The sequence below is a fragment of the Globicephala melas genome, chromosome 21 (assembly GCF_963455315.2).
Source record: "Globicephala melas chromosome 21, mGloMel1.2, whole genome shotgun sequence".
NCBI classification, from domain to species: Eukaryota; Metazoa; Chordata; class Mammalia; order Artiodactyla; family Delphinidae; genus Globicephala; species Globicephala melas.
The window spans coordinates 21,158,856-21,181,047 of record NC_083334.1 but is presented as its reverse complement, the minus strand read 5'-3'; the positions used below and the strand labels follow the sequence as shown (position 1 = coordinate 21,181,047).

The 22,192-nt window shown below is 42.8% G+C and overlaps 1 pseudogene; it reads left to right on the top strand.

Moving 5' to 3' along the window:
• The first annotated feature begins 3,344 nt into the window (after window positions 1-3,344).
• Window positions 3,345-20,558, top strand: LOC132594416 (alpha-ketoglutarate-dependent dioxygenase alkB homolog 4 pseudogene; annotated as a pseudogene).
• Window positions 20,559-22,192: the final 1,634 nt, after the last annotated feature.

The window sequence follows — 22,192 nt, the reverse complement described above, 5'->3', positions numbered from 1 at the left end:
GGCCTGGGGGATGTCCGCTGCCACCGTCACCTGGGGGAGGCATAACACAGTGAGTGGACCGAGATTAGGCCCCGTGGGTCTTGAAAAGAAAGCGAAGCAGAGAGCGAGAGAAACAGGGCGAGAGCGAAAGTCAGGGGCCTCAAGCAGCAGCTGGGCCAAGCCCGCGGTTTACGTTGAATTCCCAGGTTTGGGCACCAAAAATGATTGCGGGGGGCCTCGGCCTGCAGTGGCTTGAAGCAGGATCTCGGTTCCCCGACCAGAGACTGAAGTCAGGCCGCGGCAGCCAAATCCCAGCCAAATCCCAGCCACTAGATCTCCAGGGCCAGCGGCTAGTTACAAGGCCCTGGGTTGTCTGCTTTGGAGAAAGGAATTTCAACAAAGAGAAGGAAGGTAGTGAAACAAGTAGTGTTTTTGAGGAGGAAAAGAAAGTACATGTGGATAGACACACATGGGAGGGCCCAGAGAAAGAGTCGCACCCTTGGGGTAGTTCAGATCACTTACATGGGGCAGTTCATCCTGGTTCCCTCTGGCCAGTCATCCTGCTTGCCTGGCTCTGAGTCCATATTTGGTCTAACTCAGGGCCCTCCCCTGCGTGCACGTGCATCTTTTAACCAAGACGGATTCCAGTGCAGGGGTTTCTGGGAAGAAGAACATATTATGGTCTGACACCCCCTCCCTTCTCTGACCTCCGAGGAACCTTTCTGTTGCATGTGCAGTCGGGAAGGTGTCCTTGACCTCAAGAATGAGAAGTATGTGGTCTCTCTATCTTCTCTCCAAGTAGGACTCAGCTCCCCTTGCTCCTGCTGTTATCTTTATCCTGGCATATCTGTCCACAGGGGAAGATTCCAGCTGCTCAGCCTGGGGCCCATCTATCTCCTGCCTCGGCAAGAGTGGGCATCCTTGTCTTGTTCTTGATCTTAGGGGAAATGCTTTCAGCTTTTCACCATTGAGAATGATGTTAGCTGTGGGTTTGTTATATATGGCCTTATTATGCTGAGGTAGCTTCCCTCTATGCCCACTTTATAGGGGATTTTTAAAAAAATTTTTTAAAATTTATCTTTGGCTGTATGAGGTCTCATTTGTGGCACATGGGATCTTCGTTGAGGCATGCATGTGGGATCTTTCGTTTCGGCATGTGGGCTCTTCCTTGCAGCTCGCAGGCACCAGGGCACATGGGCTCTGTAGTTTGCGGCACACAGCCTCTCTAATTGAGGCACGCGAGCTCAGTAGTTGTGGCATGCAGGCTTAGTTGCCAGATGGCATGTGGGATTTTAGTTCCCTGACCAGGGATCGAACCCGCGTCCTCTGCATTGTAAGGCAGATTCTCTACCACTGGACCACCAGGGAAGTCCCTGGGGATTTTTTAAAAAATATAAATTTATTTATTTTTGTTTTTGGCTGTGTTGGGTCTTCGTTGCTGTGAGCGAGCTTTCTCTAGTTGCAGTGAGCGGGGGCTACTCTTCGTTGTGTGCGGGCTTCTCATTGTTGTGACTTCTCTTATTGCAGAGCATGGGCTCTAGGCATGCCGGCTCAGTAGTTGTGGTTCACGGGCTCAGTAGTTGTGGCTCGCGGGCTCTAGAGTGCAGCCTCAGTAGTTGCGGTGCACGGGCTTAGTTGCTCTGCGGCATGTGGGATCTTCCCGGGCCAGCGCTCGAACCCATGTCCCCTGCATTGGCAGGCGGATTCTTAACCACTGCGCCACCAGGGAAGCCCTCTAGAGAGTTTTTATCATAAATGGATGTTGAATTTTGTCAAAACCTTGTTCTGCATTTATCGAGTTGATCATATGGTTTTTATTCTTTAGTTTTTTAATGTGGTGTATCACACTGATTGATTTGCAGACATTGAAGAATCCTTGCATCCCTGGGATAAATCCCACTTGATCGTGGTGTATGATCCTTTTAATGTATTATTGGATTCGGTTTGCTAGTATTTTGTTGAGGATTTTTGCGTCTGTGTTCATCAGTGATATAGGCCTGTAATTTTTTTTGTCATATCTTTGGTTTGGTGTCAGGGTGATGGTGACCTCATTGAACGAGTTTGGGAGTGTTCCTTCCTCTGCAGTTTTTTGGAGGAGTTTCAGAAGGATAGGTGTTAGCTCTTCTCTGAATGTTTGATAGATGGCCTGTGAAGCCATCTGGTCCTGGACTTTTTGTCTGTTGGGAGTTTTTAAATCACAGTTTCAATTTCAGTGCTTGTGATTGGTCTGTTCATATTTTCTGTTTCTTCCTGGTTTGTAAATTGACTTTTGAAGTGCTCTCAAAAGCCTAACGTTTATTCTAACAGTGTTGCCATTCTTAGCATTTTTTTGTGCACCCACCCTATGCCCCTATGAGATATGTAATGAATATTTAAGTCCTACACAATGTGAGATATAGTTATTATTTTCATCATTTTATAGATGAGAGAAGTGAGGCTTGGAAAAGGTAAGTGAACTCATCAAAGATTTCACATCTAGCGAATATTAGTAAAAATGATCATTTATCATTCAGGCTTCAAAGATTATGGATAAAAAAGTGTGCCCCTGCTAATACAGAGAATATTTTTCTAAAACAGAAAAAAAACTTTAAAAGCACTATGGCCTTATGTAAGAGCATATGCTTCGTCCAAATGAGAGACAAATCCTTAAGAACGGATCCAGTTCCCTCTGAAGCTGAGGTGACTGGTCCCATTTCATCTTCAGATGTGGCAGCACCACCTAGTGGCAAAGAAAGACATAGCCCTAGTGAATGGTTTTCTTCTTTGGACAACTAACCCTGTTTTTGAGAGTGACAGATTAATCTGGGGCTTCCAGTTCAAAATAAAATGACCAAATATGTTTACCTCCTTTACCTGGAAAAATTTCTCAGCAAGTACTAAGAAGACAGAAAGAGGACAGAAGGTGATGCCTGAACAGAACAGAGGAAGTTCAGGGCAACGGCCTGCGTGAGGGGATAACTGATAACCGAAGATGGCCCGAGAGGACCAGCACTTAGAGGCAGTCTGACCTGTGAAGAGGGCTGGAAAAGTGGGAAGGGGGTGCGAATTAATCTGTTCACCTGCTGCCCATGCTCAGGAGGTTTACACTCAAGAGGATTTGATCCGAAGGTGCTGATCGCAGGGACATCAGGCCCGCATAGGCCAGGAGGATAAAGAGGCAGGAACTGAAGAAAAATTGGCGCCCTGAATGGTGGCTCGGCAGCCTCCTTCCCACATGCGACACCCGCATCCGTCCTGGAGAAACTGAAGAACGCTGGAGAAAAATACAGCCACGGAAGTCCCTCAGGGCGAAGACTCTTTCCCTGCTGTCCTTTGTGATGGCAGTGTTGACCTGAAACAAATGCACAGCTATTTCTCCAGCAAAGATGGGTTTATTCAGGATCAACAGAGAATTGCTGTTCGGGGGCTGCAACCGTGATGAGCAGCATGTGAGTTTCCCACATGGCAAGGGAAGAAGAGCACTTTTACTGGGGGGGGGGGGAGGAAGTTGGGAGGGTTATAGCAAACAGAGTCCATGGCTTTTCCTTAGCTGACTCCTTGCCAGGAAAGAAGAGGAATCTTTCTTCTTCCTATTGGGCTCTGCTGTGGTCATAGGGCCTGAGAGCTCCCCCTTCTGGTCTCCAGATTCTATTTAACTGAGGTTTCTGTTCATTAATTTTTTATACCAGCCTTTAACAAACCCAGCCCTACCTGTATGAGTCTCTCTAAAATGTGAATGGATGGCCAGAAGTCATCACACTTGCAAGGAAAAGCTCTGACATGAAAAATGAAGACCAAAACCAGCAAATGGGGAAAAGAGGCTGAGTGGAAACAGAAGATGCAGGAAGGGGACAAAAGCTACACTTAATAGTATCAGAAGAGAATGTTAAAAAAAAAAAAGAAAACAGAAAAAATAATTCTTTGCAGTTTATAGAAATGGTAACTGAAATAACAATTCATGCTAAGTTTTGAAGGCTGACGCTGAGGAAATTCCAGGAATGTTGAACATTAAGAAAAAAGGTAGATAGAGATTGGAGACAAAAGAAAACTAGAAATTGAGAACAAATCTTAAGTGGGGAAAATCTGTCTAACGGAATTTTCAGAAAGAGAAAAGAGGAAAGAGGTGTTGTGTGATCCTTCAGTGACATACCTAGGCAGGGCCCTTCCCATTTATTACAGTGGGTACTTAGTAGGTCTGTCAGTAAAGTTATGGGTTATCATTCTAGCAAATGTTCTGGCGGAGCTTTCCATGTCAGCAGAAACAGAGCTTATTCTTTTTAAATGCTTCATAATACTCTGTTATCTAGAACTAACTAGCATATTTAACTACCCAGTTTTCCATTGGTGAGCGTTTAGGTGTTTTTCTGTGTCTTGGCATTACAAACAGTGCTGCTATAAACACCCTGTAATCCTCGTTCTCTGCAGATGTTTGAGTGTTTCCCTTAGAAGTATACCTCAAGAAAAGATTTCTAGATCACAGAATATGAATATTTTTAAGTTAAAACCCAAAGGTTGCCCCTTCCTCATGACACCGGTTTATGCTGTTACCAGCTGAGCTTGGGGTGCCGTCTCCCCATACCCAAGACTGGATGCTAATAACCTACTAAACTGTTTTCCAGCCTATTAGATTAAAAAATGACATCTCATTATCTTAATTTGCATTTTCCTGACTATTATCAAGGTTGAACAGTTTTATTTACTAATCATTTGTATTTCTTCTTCTGTGAACTGGCCATTTGCATCCTTTGAACATTTATATTGGATTATTTGTCTTTTTCTTACTGATTTATAGGAACTAATAATATATTCTGGACAGAGGCTTCTATCTTAGAAGTTACCAATGTTTTATTCTAATCAGTTTTGTGTTTTAACTTTGTTAAAAGTCCCTGTTATAGGGCTTCCCTGGTGGCGCAGTGGTTGAGAGTCCGCCTGCCGATGCAGGGGACACGGGTTCGTGCCCCGGTCTGGGAAGATCCCACATGCCGCGGAGCGGCTGGGCCCGTGAGCCATGGCCACTGAGCCTGCGCGTCCGGAGCCTGTGCTCCGCAATGGGAGAGGCCACAACAGTGAGAGGCCCGTGTACCGCAAAAAAAAAAAAAAAAAAAAAAAGTCCCTGTTATAATGAGAGATCCCTGAAGGCAAGGAATTGGTGTTACTCATTTTTGTTGCCAAGCATCTGGCAGGACATACTAGGCACTCATTTTGTGAATGAAAACAGAGACATGACCTTGGCTTCATGACCGCTCTGAAAGAACATTTATAGGTGCTTGTAGCCAGAGCTCTCCTGGGTCCCGGTGACTTCTCAGATTGCGGGGCGGGGCGGGCGGGGGGTGGGGGTGGGGGAAGGACTGGCTTGGATTTAAGATGTTGAGTGGGTCACAGGAAATGCCAGTGACATACACTCCCAATCGTTAAGAGTCATGAAGAACCATAATAGTGTATAGATCGTTGAGGGAGTATCCTCTGGTTATCTTCCTGAGCCTAAAACCAGGATCTAGTCAATAGATTAATGTAGTAAAAGGAGAGATGTGTGTGGTTGGACTAGCTTACAGAGATGCATATGTCTTTAGGACCAGAGAACTGTTAGAAAGTTTGATTTGACAATGGACTGTGACTTTTCATATTTTCACACCAGTGGCAAGAAAGTCTCAACCAAATGGGAGATAAACTAGTAAAAGATTGTGGTGAGGGTGGAAATTCACTACATATAGTCTTTAAGTGGTATTGTTTTAATAGACTGCATGAAGTTTGAGATTTGGTATTTATTCATATGTTAGTGTCAATTGTTACAATTTTTGGATCTTTGAAAACTCATGGGTGGAATTTTTAGATTTCTTTTTTTAAAATAGATCTTTATTGGAGTATAATTGCTTCACAAAACTGTGTCAGTTTCTGTTGTACAACAAAGTGAATCAGCCGTATGCATACATATGTCCCCATATCCCGTCCCTCTTGAGCCTCCCTCCCATCTTCCCTATCCCACCCCTCTGGGTCATCGCAAAGCACCGAGCTGATCTCCCTGTGCTATGCTGCTGCTTCCCATTAGCTATCTATTTTACGTTCGGTAGTGTATATATGTCGATGCTACTCTCACTTCGCCCCAGCTTCCCCCTCCCACCCTGTGTCCTTAGGTCGATTCTCTATGTCTGTATCTTTACTCCTGCCCTGCAACTAGGTTCATCAATGCCATTTTTTTTTTTTTTTAGATTCCATATATGTGCGTTAGAATATGGTATTTGTTTTTCTCTTTCTGATTTACTTCACTCTGTATGACAGACTCTAGTTCCATCCACCTCACTACAAATAACTCAATTTCGTTTCCTTTTATGGCTGAGTAATATTCCATTGTATATATGTACCACATCTTCTTTATCCATTCATCTGTTGATGGACACTTAGGTTGGTTCCATGTCCTGGCTATTGTAAATAGTGCTGCAGTGAACATTATAGTACATGTCTCTTTTTGAATTACGGTTTTCTCAGGGTATATGCCCAGTAGTGGGATTGCTGGTTCATATGGTAGTTCTATTTTTAGTTTTTTAAAGAACCTCCATACTGTTCTCCATAGTGGTTGTATCAATTTACATTCCCACCAACAGTGCAGGAGGGTTCCCTTTTCACCACACCCTTTGCAGCATTTATTGTTTCTAGATTTTTTGATAATGACCATTCTGACCGACGTGAGGTGATATCTCATTGTAGTTTTGATTTACATTTCTCTAATAATTAGTGATGTTGAGCATCTTTTCATGTGCCTCTTGGGCATCTGTATGTCTTCCTTAGTGAAATGTCTATTTAGGTCTTCCACCCATTTTTTAATTGGATTGTTTGTTTTTTTTGATACTGAGCTCCATGAGCTGTTTGTATATTTTGGAGATTAATCCTTTGTTGTTTCATTTGCAAATATTTTCTCCAATTCTGAGGTTGTCTTTTTGTCTCGTTCATGGTTTAATTTGCTGTGCAAAAGTTTTTAAGTTTAATTAAGTCCCATTTGTTTATTTTTGTTCTTATTTCCGTTACTCTAGGAGATGGGTCAAAAAAGATCTTGCTTTGGTTTTTGTCAAAGAGTGTTCTTCCTGTGTTTTCCTCTAAGAGTTTTATAGTGTCTGGTCTTACATTTAAGTCTTTAATCCATTTGCAGTTTATTTTTCTGCGTGCTATTAGGGAGTGTTCTAATTTCATTCTTTTACATGTAGCTGTCCAGTTTTTCCAGCACCACTTCTTGAAGAGGCTGTCTTTTCTCCACTGTATGTTCTTGCCTCCTTTGTCGTAAATTAGGTGCGCATATGTGCATGGATTTATCTCTGGGCGTTCTATCCTGTACCATTGATCTATATTTGTTTTTGTGTCAGTACCATACTGTCTTGATTACTGTAGCTTTGTGGTATAGTTTGAATTTGGGGAGACTGATTCCTCCAGCTCCATTTTTCTTTCTCAAGATTGCTTTGGCTACTCGGGGTCTTTTGTGTTTCCATACAAATTGTGAAATTTTTTGTTCTAGTTCTGTGAAAAATGCCATTTGTCGTTTGATAGGGATAGCGTTAATCTGTAGATTGCTTTGGGTAGTATAGTCATTTTCACAATATTGATTCTTCCAATCCTAGAACATGGTATATTTCTCCATCTGTTTATGTCATCTTTGATTTCTTTCATCAGCGTTTTATAGTTTTCTGAGTACAAGTCTTTCGCCTCCTTAGGCAGGGTTATTCCTAGGTATTTTATTCTTTTTGTTGTGATGGTAAATGGGATTGTTTCCTTAATTTTTCTTTCTGATTTTTCGTTGTTGGTGTATAGGAATGCCAGAGATTTCTGTGCATTAATTTTGTATCCTGCAACCTTACCAAATTCATTGATTAGTTCTAGTAGTTTTCTGGTGGCATCTTTAGCGTTTTCTATGTATAGTATCATGTCATCCACAGACAGTGACAGTTTTACTTCTTCTCCAATTTGTATTCCTTTTATTTCTTTCTCTTCTCTGATTGCCATGGCTAGGACTTTCAAAACTGTGTTGAATAAGAGTGGCGAGAGTGGACATCCTTGTCTTGTTCCTGATCTTAGTGGAAATGCTTTCAGTTTTTCACCATTGAGTATGATATTTGCTGTGGGTTTGTCATAAATAGCCTTTATTATGTTGAGGTAGATTTGCTCTGTGCCCATTTTCTGGAGAGTTTTTATCATAAATTGTTGTTGAATTGTGTGAGAAGCTTTTTCTGCATCTATTGAGATGATCATATGGTTTTTATTCCTTAATTTGTTAATGTGGTGTATCACATTGATTGATTTGCGTATATTCAAGAATCCTTGCATCCCTGGGATAAATCACACTTGACCATGGTGTATGATCCCTTTAATGGGTTGTTGGATTCTGTTTGCTGGTATTTTGTTGAGGAGTTTTGCATCTATGTCCATCAGTGATATTGGTCCATAATTTTCTTTTATTGTGATATCTTTTTCTGGTTTTGGTATCAGGGTGATGGTGGCTTTGTAGAATGAATTTGGGAGTGTTTCACCCTCTGCAGTTTTTTGGAAGAGTTTGAGAAGAATCGGTGTTAGCTCTTCTCTAAATGTTTGATAGAATTCACCTGTGAAGCCATCTGGTCCTGGACTTTTTTGTTTGTTGGAAGATTTTTTTTTTTTTTTTTTTTTTGCGGTACACGGGCCTCTCACTGTTGTGGCCTCTCCCGTTGTGGAGCACAGGCTCTGGACGCGCAGGCTCAGTGGCCATGGCTCATGGGCCCAGCCGCTCCGCAGCATGTGGGATCTTCCCGGACACGAACCTGTGTCCCCTGCATCGGCAGGCGGACTCTCAACCACTGCGCCACCAGGGAAGCCCCTGTTGGAAGATTTTTAATTACAGTTTCAATTTCATTACTTGTGATAGGTCTGTTTATATTTCTAATTCCTCGTGGTTCAGTCTTGTAAAATTGTACCTTTCCAAGAATTTGTCCATTTCTTCGTGGTTGTCCATTTTATTGGCATATAGTTGTTTGTAGTAGTCTCTTATAACCCTTTGTATTTCCGCCATGTTGGTTCTGATTTCTCCTTTTTCATTTCTAATTTTATTGATTTGCATCCTCTCCCTTTTTTCTTGATGAGTCTGGCTAAGGGTTTATCAGTTTTGTTTATCTTCTCAAAGGACCAGCTTTTAGTTTTATTGATCTTTGCTATTTTCTTTGTTTTGCTATTTCTCTGTTTTCTTTGTTTCTATTTCATTTATTTCTGCTCTGATCTTTATGATTTCTTTCCTTCTACTGACTTTGGGTTTTCTTTGTTCTTTTTTCTCTAGCTGTTTTAAGTGTAGGGTTAGATTGTTTGAGATTTTTCTTGTTTCTTGAGGTGAGATTGTATTGCTCTCAACTTCCCTCTTAGAACTGCTTTTGCTGCATCCCATAGGTTTTGGGTCGTCGTGTTTTCATTGTCATTTGTTTCTGTGTATTTTTTAATATCCTCTTTGATTTCTTCATTGATCTCTCAGTTATTTAGTAGCACACTGTTTAGCCTCCATGTGTTTGTGTTTTTTACAGTTTTTTTTCCTGTAATTGATTTCCAATCTCATAGCGTTGTGGTCAGAAAAGATGCTTGGTATGATTTCAATTTTCTTAAATTTTCTGAGACTTGATTTGTGACCCAAGATGTGATCTATCCTGGAGAATGTTCTGTGTGCACTTGAAAGTGTATTCTGCCACTTTTGAGTGGAATGTTCTATAAATATCAATTAAATCTATCTGTTCTGTTGTGTCATTTAAAGCTTGTGTTTCCTTATTTATTTTCTGTTTGGATGATCTGTCCATTGGTGTAAGTGGCATGTTAAAGTCCCCTACTGTTGTGTTACTGTCGATTTCTCCTTTCATGGTCGTTAGCATTTGCCTTACATATTGAGGTGCTCCTGTGTTGGGTGCGTAAAACATTTATAATTGTTATATCTTCTTCTTGGATTGATCCTGTGAACTTTATGTGGTGTCCCTTCTTATCTCCTGTAACAGTCTTTATTTTAAAGTCTATTTGATTGGATATGAGTATTGCTACTCCAGCTTTCTTTTGCTGTCCATTTTCATGGAATAACTTTTTCCATCCCTTCACCTTCATTCTGTGTGTGTCCCTAGGTCTGAAGTGGGTCTCTTGTAGACAGCATATACATGGGTCTTGTTTTTATATCCATTCAGCCAGTCTGTGTCTTTTGGTTAGGGCATTTAATCCATTTACATTCAAGGTTATTATCGATATGTATGTTCCTGTTACCATTTTCTTAATTGTTTTGGGTTTATTTTTGTGGGTCTTTTTCTTCTCTTGTGTTTCCCACCTAGAGAAGTTCCTTTAGCATTTGTTGTAAAGCTGGTTTGGTGGTGCTGAATTCTCTTAGCTTTTGCTTGTCTGTAAAGGTTTTAATTTCTCTGTCGAATCTGAATGAGATCCTTGCTGTGTAGAGTTATCTTGGTTGTAGGTTTTTCTCTTTCATCACTTTAAGTATATCCTGCCACTCCTTTCTGGCTCACAGAGTTTCCTCCGAAAAATCAGCTGATAACCTTATGGGGACTCCTTTGTATGTTATTTTTTGTTTTTCCCTTGCTGCTTTTAATACTTTTTCTTTAAATTTAAATTTTGTTAGTTTGATTAAAATGTGTCTTAGTGTGTTTCTCCTAGGGTTTATCCTGTATGGGACTCTCTATGCTCCCTGGACTTGGGTGACTATTTCCTTTCCCATGTTAGGGAAGTTTTCGACTCTAATCTCTTCAAATATTTTCTCAGACCCTTTCTTTTCCTCTTCTTCTTCTGGGACCCCTATAATTCGAATGCTGGTGCATTTAGTGTTGTCCCCGAGGTCTCTGAGATTGTCTTCAATTCTTTTCATTCTTTTTTCTTTACTCTGCTCCTTGGCAGTTTTTTCCACCATTTCGTCTTCCAGCTCACTTATTCGGTCTTCTGCTTCAGTTATTCTGTTATTGATTTCTTCTAGTGTATTTTTCATTGCAGTTATTGTGTTGTTCATCTCTGTTTGTTTGTTCTTTAGTTCTTCTAGATCTTTGTTAAACATTTCTTGTATTTTGTCAATCCGTGCCTCCATTCTATTTCCAAGATCCTGGATCATCTTTACTATCATTACTCTGAATTCCTTTTCAGGTAGACTGCCTATTTCCTCTTCATTTATTTGGTCTTATAAGTTTTTACCTTGCTCCTTCATCTGTGACATATTTGCTGTCTTATTTATTTATTTATTTGTGTCCCTGTCTTACTGGTTGTTTGGCCTGAGGCTTCCAACACTGGAGCCTGTTGGCTGTTGGGTAGAGCTGGGTCTTCGTGCTGAGATGAGGACCTCTGTGAGACCTCATTCCGATGAATATTCCCTGGGGTCTGAGGTCCTCTGTTAGTCCAGTGGTCACGGCACAGAGCTCCTACCACAGGAGCTTCGGCCCAACCCCTGGCTCATGAACCAAGATCCCACAAGCTGCATGGGGTGGCAAAAAAAAAAACAAAAACAAAAACAGAGAACAATAACAAAGTAAAAAATAAAGTTAGACTAGGAACATAACAGATACGTTAGAAAGAATATAAAAATAAAAATATAGATGAATCAACAACTGGAAGGTACAGCAGTACCACAATAGTAAAAAAAAGAGGAGGAGGGAAAAGAGAAAAGAAAAGCGGGGTGGGGGGGGGAAGGCCTTGGCTGTGGAGGGCAGGGCCTAAGCAAGGGTGTGGTTTAGGCAGTGGGTGGGGCCTATGCTCAGGACCCGCAGGGCTGGAAAAGGCCCTGGGGGCTGTGGGGGGTGGGGCTTAGGCTCAAGGAACAGAAGGGGCCCAGGCGTGGCCCCACCCCTGGTCTCAGAGGGCGGGGGACCTCACCTGGGAGCCCTGCAGGCTTCCTGGGCTCGAGTGGGCGGAACAAATGCTCTCCGCTCCTCTGCTGCTCCTCCGGTCCCGGAGGGCCCCTCGCACCTGCCTCTCCTGTTCTCCCCTCAGCCTCCCTCCTATGTCCCCAAGGACCCACACGGCCTGGAGGGGGCTTTGGAGAGCAGGGGACCGGCCTGGGAGCTCAGCAGGCTCCCTGTACCCGAGTGGGCGGGGCAGTCACCCTCTGCTCCTCCTGCCTACTTCTCCTGATCTCCTTGGCCTCAGGGGTGCCAATCCTGTCCGGCCTCCACTTCTCCCTCCTCTTCCCCGCACGTCCTGCTGGTTCACTTGGGGGTTCCCTCCCGTCTCCTTGGGCATCAGGGTCCCCCACCAGCAGCCAGCAGGTGCCCTAGTTGTGGGAAGACCCGCATCTTCCCACACCGCCATCTTGACTCCTCCCCCTAGATCTCTTAACTGAGACTTATTTCTACAACTGAGGAGATGTGGCAGATGGAGCTTCCTGCTACATTGGTTTTTTCCCCCAACTTTCTACTAATTTAGTATGAAGAGACCTCCAGCAAGCCTTTTCTATCTAAAAACATGTCCAGACAGTGACCAGAGCCCATATGGGGTTGGAAAACGGGAATGCTAGGAAGGAATGGGGAGGAAATTTTACTTGTTGCTTATTATATGTCTGTATTACTTAATTTTTTTATAGAAATGTGTTATATATGTGTAATTACATTAAAACAAGCCGTCAAAACAATTATCTAAATCACCATGTGGTGAGCAGTCAGTCTAACCCTCGATTTCTAGGTTTGGGCAATACTCTTTACTACATTTGCAAGTCTTTCTGGTAACCAGTGTGAGGCAGGAAAGGTGTGAGCCTTGATATTTACTAGCAAGTGCCCCTGTTTCCTCCATCCCCCCACGGGACTGTGCGGGAAAATAGGCTAGAATGAGACTTCGAAAAGCATGACATCTCAGACTGGAGTTGATCTTCCTGGCCACCAGGTGACGCTTGTGTGTCTCTGCAGGGAAAGAGATTTGAGTAACAATCTAGACAGTAATTTTTAGAAATTCAGGATATTTAACAAATCACCAGATTATCTCATGCAGAAATGGAGTATAGGTGTTTCTTGACACGTTTTTATAAACAGATCAGAAAATTTTACCTTGGTAAGAAATTCTGTTTTCTCCTCAATTAAGATGACATTCTGATTTCATTCTGAAGATCCTCATATCTAAATTCTAAAGTTATAGTTAAGATTGTAGGCATTAGGTTAACAATCAAAAAGTGCAGAGTGGGACTTCCCTGGTAGTGCAGTTGTTAAGAATCCACCTGCCAATGCAAGGGACATGGGTTAGAGCCCTGGTCCGGGAAGATCCCAAATGCCGTGGAGAAACTAAGCCCATGTACAACTATTGAGCCTGTGCTCTAGAGCCCGTTGGCCACAACTACTGAAGCCTACCTGCCTAGAGCCCATGCTCCATAACAAGAGAAGCCACCGCAATGAGAAGCCCGCACACTGCAATGAAAAGTAGCCCCTGCTCACCACAACTAGAGAAAGCCCGTGCACAGCAATGAAGACCAACTGCAGCCAAAAATAAATAAATAAAAAATGTGCATGGTGTATGCATATTCACTTCACTCCAAATTGTAGGTTGACCCCATGCAGGTAAAAAGTCAGACATATCTCAGACTTTACCTCCCCTGCAGGATGACTGAAAAACATTTGATTCCTTCCTAACTCTGGGTTACATTGCAAAACAATATTCTATCAATTTAATACATCATAATGACACAAAATTCAGGGCCAACCAATTCTTGGCTTTTCACAGCACTTGAGAGTGATTCCAGCACACTTAGCCTCACACCCTTTTTTAACCTCCCTAATGTGTGTCTGTGTCTTAAGACACATACACAAGTGTATGAATCATAATAGCAAAAAAACGAAATAATTCACGTCTATCAACAGTAGAAAAAATTTAAAAATTGTGGTAAGCTCATAAAATGGAATACTATACAACAAGGAAAATGAATAAGATATAATAATATTGGTTGAAATAAGACAAGCACAAAATATATATCATGTGATTCCATTTATATAAATTAAAAAACAGGCAGAATTAATCAATGGTTTTAGAAGTCAAGGTAGTAGTTACATTTGGGGAGGAGGTGAGGGTAGTAATTTGGAAGGAGAATGAAGGGATTTCTGGGTACTAGTTGTGTTCTACTGCTTTACCCAGATATCTTCATTTTGTGATAGTTCATTAAAGCTGTACATTTATCCTTTGTACACTTCTCTTTCTGTTTTTATTTTATATTGGAGTATAGTTGATTTACAATGTTGTATTAGTTTCAGGCGTACAGCTAAGTGATTCATTTATACATAAACATATCCATTCTTTTTCAGATTCTTTTTCCATATAGGTTATTGCAGAGTATCAAATAGAGTTCCCTGTGCTGTACAGTAGGTCCTTGTTGATTGTCTTATTTTATACATAGTAGTGTGTATATATGTTAATCGCAAATTCCTAATTTATTCCTACCCACCTCCAACCTTTCCCCTTTGGTAACCATAAATTTGTTTTTGAAGTCTATGAGTCTGTTTCTGTTTTGTAAGTTCATTTGTATCTTTTTTTTTAGATTCCACATATAACTGATGTCATGATATTTGTCTTTCTCCATCCATGTTGCTACAAATGGCATTATTTCATTCTTCTTTATGGCTGAGAAATATCCCATTGTATATATGTACCACATCTTCTTTATCCATTTCTCTGTTGATGGAAATTTAGGTTGCTTCCATGTCTTGGCTATTGTAAATAGTGCTGCAGTGGACACTTGGGTGCCTGTATCTTTTTAAAAAAATTTTTATTGGAATATAGTTGATTTACACTGTTGTGTTAGTTTCAGGTGTACAGCAAAGTGAATCAGTTACACATATACATATATCCACTATTTTTTAGATTCTTTTCCCATATAGGCCATTACAGAGTATTGAGTAGAGTTCCCTGTGCTATACAGTATGTCCTTATTATTTACCTGTTTTATATATAGTAGTGTTTATATGTCAGTCTTAGTCTCCCAATTTATCCTTCTCCCCTTTTCCCCCGGTAACAATAAGTTTATTTTCTACATCTGTAACTTTATTTCTGTTTTGTAGATAAGTTCATTTGTACCCCCTTTTTTTTAGATTCCACATATAAGTGATATTGTGATATTTGTCTTTCTCTGACTTCACTCAGTATAATGATCTCTAGGTCCATCCATGTTGCTACAAATGGCATTATTTTGTTCTTTTTTATGGCTGAGTAATATTCCATTGTATATATGGACCACATTTTCTTTATCCATTCCTCTGTTGATGGATGTTTACGTTGCTTCCATGTCCTGGCTATTGTAAATAGTGCTGCAATGAACATTGGGGTGCATGTATCTTTTTGAATTCTGGTTTTCTCCGAATATATGCCCAGGAGTGGGATTGCTGGATCATATGGTAGCTCTATTTTTAGTTATTTTATGAACCTGCATACTGTTCTCCGTAGTGGCTGTATCAATTTACATTCCCACCAACAGTGTAGGAGGGTTCCCTTTTCTCCACACCCTCTCCAGCATTTATTGTTTGTAGATTTTTTGATGAGGCCGTTCTGACTGGTGTGAGGTGATACCTCATTGTAGTTTTAATTTGCATTTCTCTAATAATTATTGATGTTGAGCATCTTCTCATGTGCTTTTTCGTCATTTGCATGTCTTCTTTGGAGAAACGTCTATTGAGATCTGCCCAGTTTTTGACTGGGTCGTTTGTTTTTTTGATATTGAGCTGCATGAGCTGTTTGTATATTTTGGAGATTAATCCCTTGTCAGTTACTTCATTTGCAAATATTTTCTCCCACTCTAAGGGTTGTCTTTTCGTTTTGTTTATGGTTTTCTTTGCTGAGCAAAAGCTTTTAAGTTTAATTAGGTCCCATTTGTTTATTTTTATCTTCATTACTTGAGGAGGTGGATCCAAAAAGATACTGCTGAGATTTATGTCAAAGATTGTTCTTCCTGTGTTTTCTTCCAAGAGTTTTATAGTATCTGGACTTACATTTACGTCTTTAATCCATTTTGAGTTTATTTTTGTGTATGGTATTAGAGTATGTTCTAATTTCATTCTTTTACATGTAGCTTTCCAGTTTTCCCAGCACCACTTATTGAAGAGACTGTCTTTTCTCCATTGTGTAGTCTTGTCTCCTTTGTCATAGATTAATTGACCATAGGTGTGTGGTTTTATTTCTGGGCTTTCTATCCTGTTCCATTCATCTATATTTCTGTTTTAGCTCCAGTACCGTACTGTTTTGATTACTGTAGCTTTGTAGTATAATCTGAAGCCAGGGAATTGATTCCTCCAGCTCTGTTTTTCTTTCTCAGGATTGCTTTGGCTATTTGGGGCCTTTTGTGTTTCCATACAGATTGTAAAAATGTTTTGTTTTAATTCTGTGAAAAATGCCATTGGCAATTTGATAGGAATTGCATTGACTCTGTAGATAGCTTTGGGTAGTATAGTCATTTTGATAATATTGATTCTTCCAGTCCAGTAACATGGTATATTTCTCCGTTTGTCATCGTTTATTTCTTTCATCAGTGTCTTATAGTCTTCTGAGTACAGGTATTTTGCCTCCTTAGGTACGTTTATTCCCAGGTATTTTATTCTTTTTGATGGGATGATAAATGTGATTGTTTCCTTAATTTCTCTTTCTGATCTTTTGTTCTTAGTGTATAGGAATGCAAGAGATTTCTGTGTATTAATTTTGTATCCTCCAGCTTTACTATAGCTCATCAATGAATTTGGTAGTTTTCTGGTAGCATCTTCAGGATTTTCTATGTATAGTATCATGTGACCTGCAAACAGAGACAGTTTTACGTCTTCTTTTCCAATTTGGATTCCTTTTTTTTCTTTTTCTTCTCTGATTGCCGTGGCTAGGAGTTCCAAAACTATGTTGAATAAAAGTGGTGAGAGTGGACATCCTTGTCTCATTCCTGGTCTTAGAGGAAATGCTTTCAGTTTTTCACAATTGAGAATGATGTTTGCAGTGGGTTTGTCGTATGTGGCCCTTATTATGTTGAGGTAGGTTCCCTCTGTGCCCACTTTCTGGAGAGTTTTTATCTTAAGTGTTGTTGAATTTTTTGAGAAGCTTTTTCTGCATCTTTCGAGATGATCATGTGGTTTTTGTCTTTTGTTGATGTGGTGTATCACACTGATTGATTTGTGGATATTGAAGAATCCTTGCATCCCTGGGACAAATCTCACTTGATCATGGTGTATGATCCTTTTAATGTATTGTTGGATTCGGTTTGCTTGTATTGTGTCCCAGCTGTCTGTCCCAGCTGATCTCTCTGCTGGTGAGGGAGGCTTTCCCCGGGTATGGGAGTCTCATCTGTTCTTCAGCTCCCCACCAGGGGTGCAGGTCCTTTCCCATGCTGCCCGGCTGTGTGGGGATTTTTCTTGTCCTTTTAGGTTTCTAAGGTCTTTTGCTAGTGTTCAGCAGGTGGTCTGTGAGAATTGTTCCATTTGTAGATGTAGTCTTTTTTTTTTTTTTTTTGCGGTACGCGGGCCTCTCACTGTTGTGGCCTCTCCCGTTGCGGAGCACAGGCTCCGGACGTGCAGGCTCAGCGGCCATGGCTCACGGGCCCAGCCGGTCTGCAGCATGTGGGATCCTCCCAGACCGGGGCACGAACCCACGTCTCCTGCATCGGCAGGCAGACTCTCAACCACTGCGCCACCAGGGAAGCCCTGTGGATGTATTCTTGATGTACTTGTGGGGAGAGGTGAACTCCATGTCCTCCTTTTCCACCATCTTGACTCTTCCCCCTGTTAAACATTTCTTGTATCTTCTCTGTCTGTGCCTCCATTCTTTTCCTGAGATCTTGGATTCTCTTTACTGTCATTACTCTGAATTCTTTTTCAGGCAGATTGCCTATCTCCACTTCATTTAGTTGTTCTTCTGGGTTTTTATCTTGTTCCTTCACCTGGAACAAGACAGCAGATACTTTTCTGCTGTCTCATTTTGTCTGACTTTCCGTGTTTGTGGTCTCCTTTTCACAGGGTGCAGGATCATACTTCCTCTTGCTTCTGGTGTCTGCCCCCTTGTGGGTGAGGTTGGTCCAGGGCCTTGTGCAGGCTTCCTAGTGAAAGGGACTGGTGCCTGCCCACTGGTGGGTGGAGCTGGGCCTGTCCCTCTGGTGGGCAGGACCATGTCAAGGCCTGTATTTAGAGGTGGCTGTGAGCTCAGGAAGACTTTAGGCAGCCTGTCTGCTGATGGGTGGGGCTGTTTTCTCTCCCTGCCCCTGCTGGTTGTTTGGCCTGAGGTGTCCCAGCACTGGAGTCTGCCGGCTGTTGGGTGAGGCCAGGTCTCGGTGCCAAAATGGTGACCTCTGGGAGACCTCACACTGATAAGTGTTCCCTAGGGCCTGTACCACCAGTGTCCTTGCCTCCACAGTGAGTCATAGCGAACCCTTACCTCCCCAGGAGAGTCTCCAAGACCCACATGTAGATCTAGCCCAGGCTTCTGTGGAGTCACTGTTTTGTGCTGGGTCCCAGTGCATGTGAAACCCTGTGTGTGCTCTGCAAGGGTGGAATCTGTTCCCCAGTCCCGTGGCGCCCCTGCATTCAAGCCTCGCCGGCCTTCAAAGTCAAGTGCTCTGGGGGCTCCTTCTCCCAATGCCAGACCCTCAGTCTGGGGAGCCTGATGTTCGGCTCAGAACTCTCACTCCTGTGGGAGAACTTCTGCCATATAATTATTTTCCAGTCTGTGGGTCGCCCACCTGGTGGGTATGGGATTTGTTTATATTGTGAAAGTGCTGCTCCTACCATTTTGTTGTGGCTTCTTCTTTGTCTTTGGATGTGAATATCTTTTTTGGTAGGTTCCAGTCTTTTTTATCAATGTTTGTTCAGCAGTTAGTTGTGATTTTGGTGTTTTCGTGAGAGGAGGTGAGCTCAAGTCCTTCTGCTCCACCATCTTGTCCAGAATCCTGTACACTTTCCTATATGTGCGTTATACTTTGAATTTAAAAGTCTAAAATACGTAAATAATTTTTTCCTAATACCTATGAACCACCCAGAGATTTAAAATCAACAGGCATAAGATTTTAGTATTTATATGTTGTATACATAGTAAAAGTTCAACAAATAGCATATTGATTGATTTCATCTAATTAAAGCTATTTTGATACCAGACTGAATTTTTTTTCTGGCCATGGATATTTTGTTATAAACTTTTGAGTGCAGGAATAACATTGGTTAGGTCTAAAGTGAGGCAGCCTTTTGTGATCTGTCATGTATGAAAAAATCTGGTTGAAATGAGTGTTTGATAAGGGATGCTTTCCATTGGATAAAGTCCTAGCTCTTTCTTGTGCCTTTGTGATTTGACACCCACCTACCACCTCAGCCTCATCTAGACCTACTTCTCCCCTTACCCACCTTCCTTCTGGCCACACCATAAGCAATACAAAATTCCCTGTGGTTCTCTGATCCCACGTTGATCAGTCTACCTGGACCACTGCCCACACCCATTTTTTTCGCCGGTCCAGTCCTAGTCTCTATCAATTCTCCATTTAGTTTTCATTCTTCGTTTACTTCACAGTGGCCACGTACTCCCCAGTCAGCACAGCCCACCCTGGAACACTGATCATACACATAACACATTTGCAGACGTATCTGTCTTTCCTACCAAACTGTAAGTGTAAAAGGAGTCGATACAAGTATTCCAAATACCTGTAACGGTTCTGGGCACATGGTAGATGCTAATAAGTATTGTTGGAACCAAAGATCTAACTGTGAAAATAGTACTCTTATTCTCCACACAGCAGGAAGCCACTGGGAGCATATGCCTCCCTTGCTTTAAACTCTCCAAAAGCTTCCCAAACCAACTCACAGAAAATCCAGGGTCCTTACTGTGGCCTATAAAATATTATGTAATCTGGTCCCTGCCTAATACTCTGTCCTTTGCTTCTGCTATTCTCTTTAATCCCTAAACTCTGGCTTCATTGGCCTCCTTTTTCATACCTGCACACACCAATCTCATCTCCCCTTAGGGTTTTGTACTTACTCCTTCCTCTGTCTGCAGTGGCGCCCTCACAGTGTCATCCTGGCTGCTGCGGTGGCGGCCCTGAAGGGCCTTCAGGAATGCTGTGCAAGGGTATCCGGACCTGTCTGGTCCAGCAGCAGCAGGGAGGCGGCCCCGTCCTGGCACCGCTACCCACACGAAGCACGACCTCTCGTCTACTGCTCAGACGCTGGCTGGGCCGTGGGGGCCAAGGAGTCTGACTCTTAAGACTGAGCCAGCCGCTTCCCAGTGCAACGTTGCTAGAGGACCTCGTGACCAGGGGGAAGGAGGTCAAGATGGCGCAGCTGCTGGACCACGAGCCCCGGTAGCTCTCGCAGCCTGGACGGAGCAGGCAGGACTATGGACCCAAAGGCAGCTTTCAGAAACAGAAGCTAAGGACTGCTGGCTTCAGAGGCCCCCCCAGCTTCAGCCGGCCGGTGGTGCGGAGAACTGGCCTCTTCCCCATCTGGGAGGACTTCCGGCGCGTCTAGCAGTGGACGCTGGACCACTGCCACGAGTGGAGTTCAGCCGCAGACCCCACTGGGACCACGCCTGGCGTGGGGAGGGCTGGTGAGCCTCCTTGTCCTAGCCCCATCCAGCTTCCCCGTGGCCTTGGTGGAAGGTGCGACGGCCCCAGTAGTTCTGTACTGGGCCAGCAGGTGGAGGCGGCTGTCCCCTAACCCCGTTGGTCTCTGCTGGGCACTCAAGAGCCGCACGGACCTGGACCCGGTGCGGCACGCCCTCTGCCGCGGTCCCATGGGGCCGCGTGTGCGCCACCTTCAGGGAGCCATGGGCGTGTCTGTCCAGGCCAGAGGCTTCAAGGACTAGAGTAGGATCCAGGAAGCCTGCAGATCTCCCTCCTTCCCTCAAAGGAAGCCCAGGTCTTCAGAGAAGACCGTTCAGTATCCTCAGACCCTGGGATGTGAGCCTTGCCTGAGAGCTGGTTGTGATGGACTGTGTGCCGGATCAGTCCCCTTTGACCTGCCCTGTGGCCACTCTGGACTATTTAATCTAGTCTCTCCCCCGCAGTGTAGTGTTTGAAGCTTATTGAGGGCACAGACCTTACTTATATTATTCCACAAAGTCCCTTGTCGCTGTGAGAGCACCTGGCACAAAGTAGGCTCTTGCTCACAGGAAACATCCTGACACATCCTGTGAACGGGTGCAGGAAGGAAGAAATTGACACATGTCCTTTGAAGTGTGACGGGACCCAGGACTTCACCCCCTCCTCTTTTTTTTTTTTTTTTGCGGTCCGCGGGCCTCTCACTGTTGTGGCCTCTCCCGTTGTGGAGCACAGGCTCCGGACGCGCAGGCTCAGCGGCCATGGCTCACGGACCCAGCCGCTCCGTGGCATGTGGGATCTTCCCGGACCGGGGCACGAACCCGTGTCCCCTGCATCGGCAGGCGGACTCTCAACCACTGCGCCACCAGGGAAGCCCCCCTCCCCTCTTTTAGTATAAAAGAAGCCTGAGTTCTACCTCCGGGAAGATGGTTCTTTGGGATGCTAGTCTGCTGTCTTCTCAGCCTTCGGACTTTCCAGATAAAGTTGGTATTCCTTGCCCAACAACAGTAAAAAGTGCTGTCTCACTTAGATCTAGATTTTCTAACCATCTGACATTCTTAACCTTCATATATTGTCAACAATATGGTACAGAAGTAGCATAAGACTCTGTAAAATTAAGAATGAAAGTAACTTGACTTCATGAAATTTCTGTTTCCCCAGAGACCCCATTGATCTCTCAGTTTTAAAAATCAAACCAACTTAATAGTAACATGAAATCACTTGTTCATATTTATATCCAGATAGGCAGTCATTCTAGAGGTATTTATTGAGTAACTAGTATACATATGATGTGCTAGAATCATTCAGATGTGTTGGCTTGGGATGGGAGGAGGATTTAAAAAAATTTTTTATTGAAGTATAGTTGATTTACAGTGTTGTGTTAATTTCTGCTGTACAGCAAAGTGATTCAGTTATACATATATAGACATTGTTTTTTATATTCTTTTCTGTTATGGTTTATCATAGGATATTGAGTATAGTTCTCTGTGCTACACTGTAGGACCTTGTTGTTTATCCATGCTATATATAAAACCTTACATCTGCTAACCCCAACTTCCCACTCCATCCCTCCCCCAACTCCCTCCCCTTTCACAGCCCAACCACCAGTCTGTTCTCTGTGTCCATGATTCTGTTTTGTAGATAGGTTCGTTTGTGTCATATTTTAGATTCCACATAAGTGATATCATATGGTCTTTTTTTTTCTGACTGACTTCACTTAGTACGATAATTTCTAGTTTCATTCATGTTGCT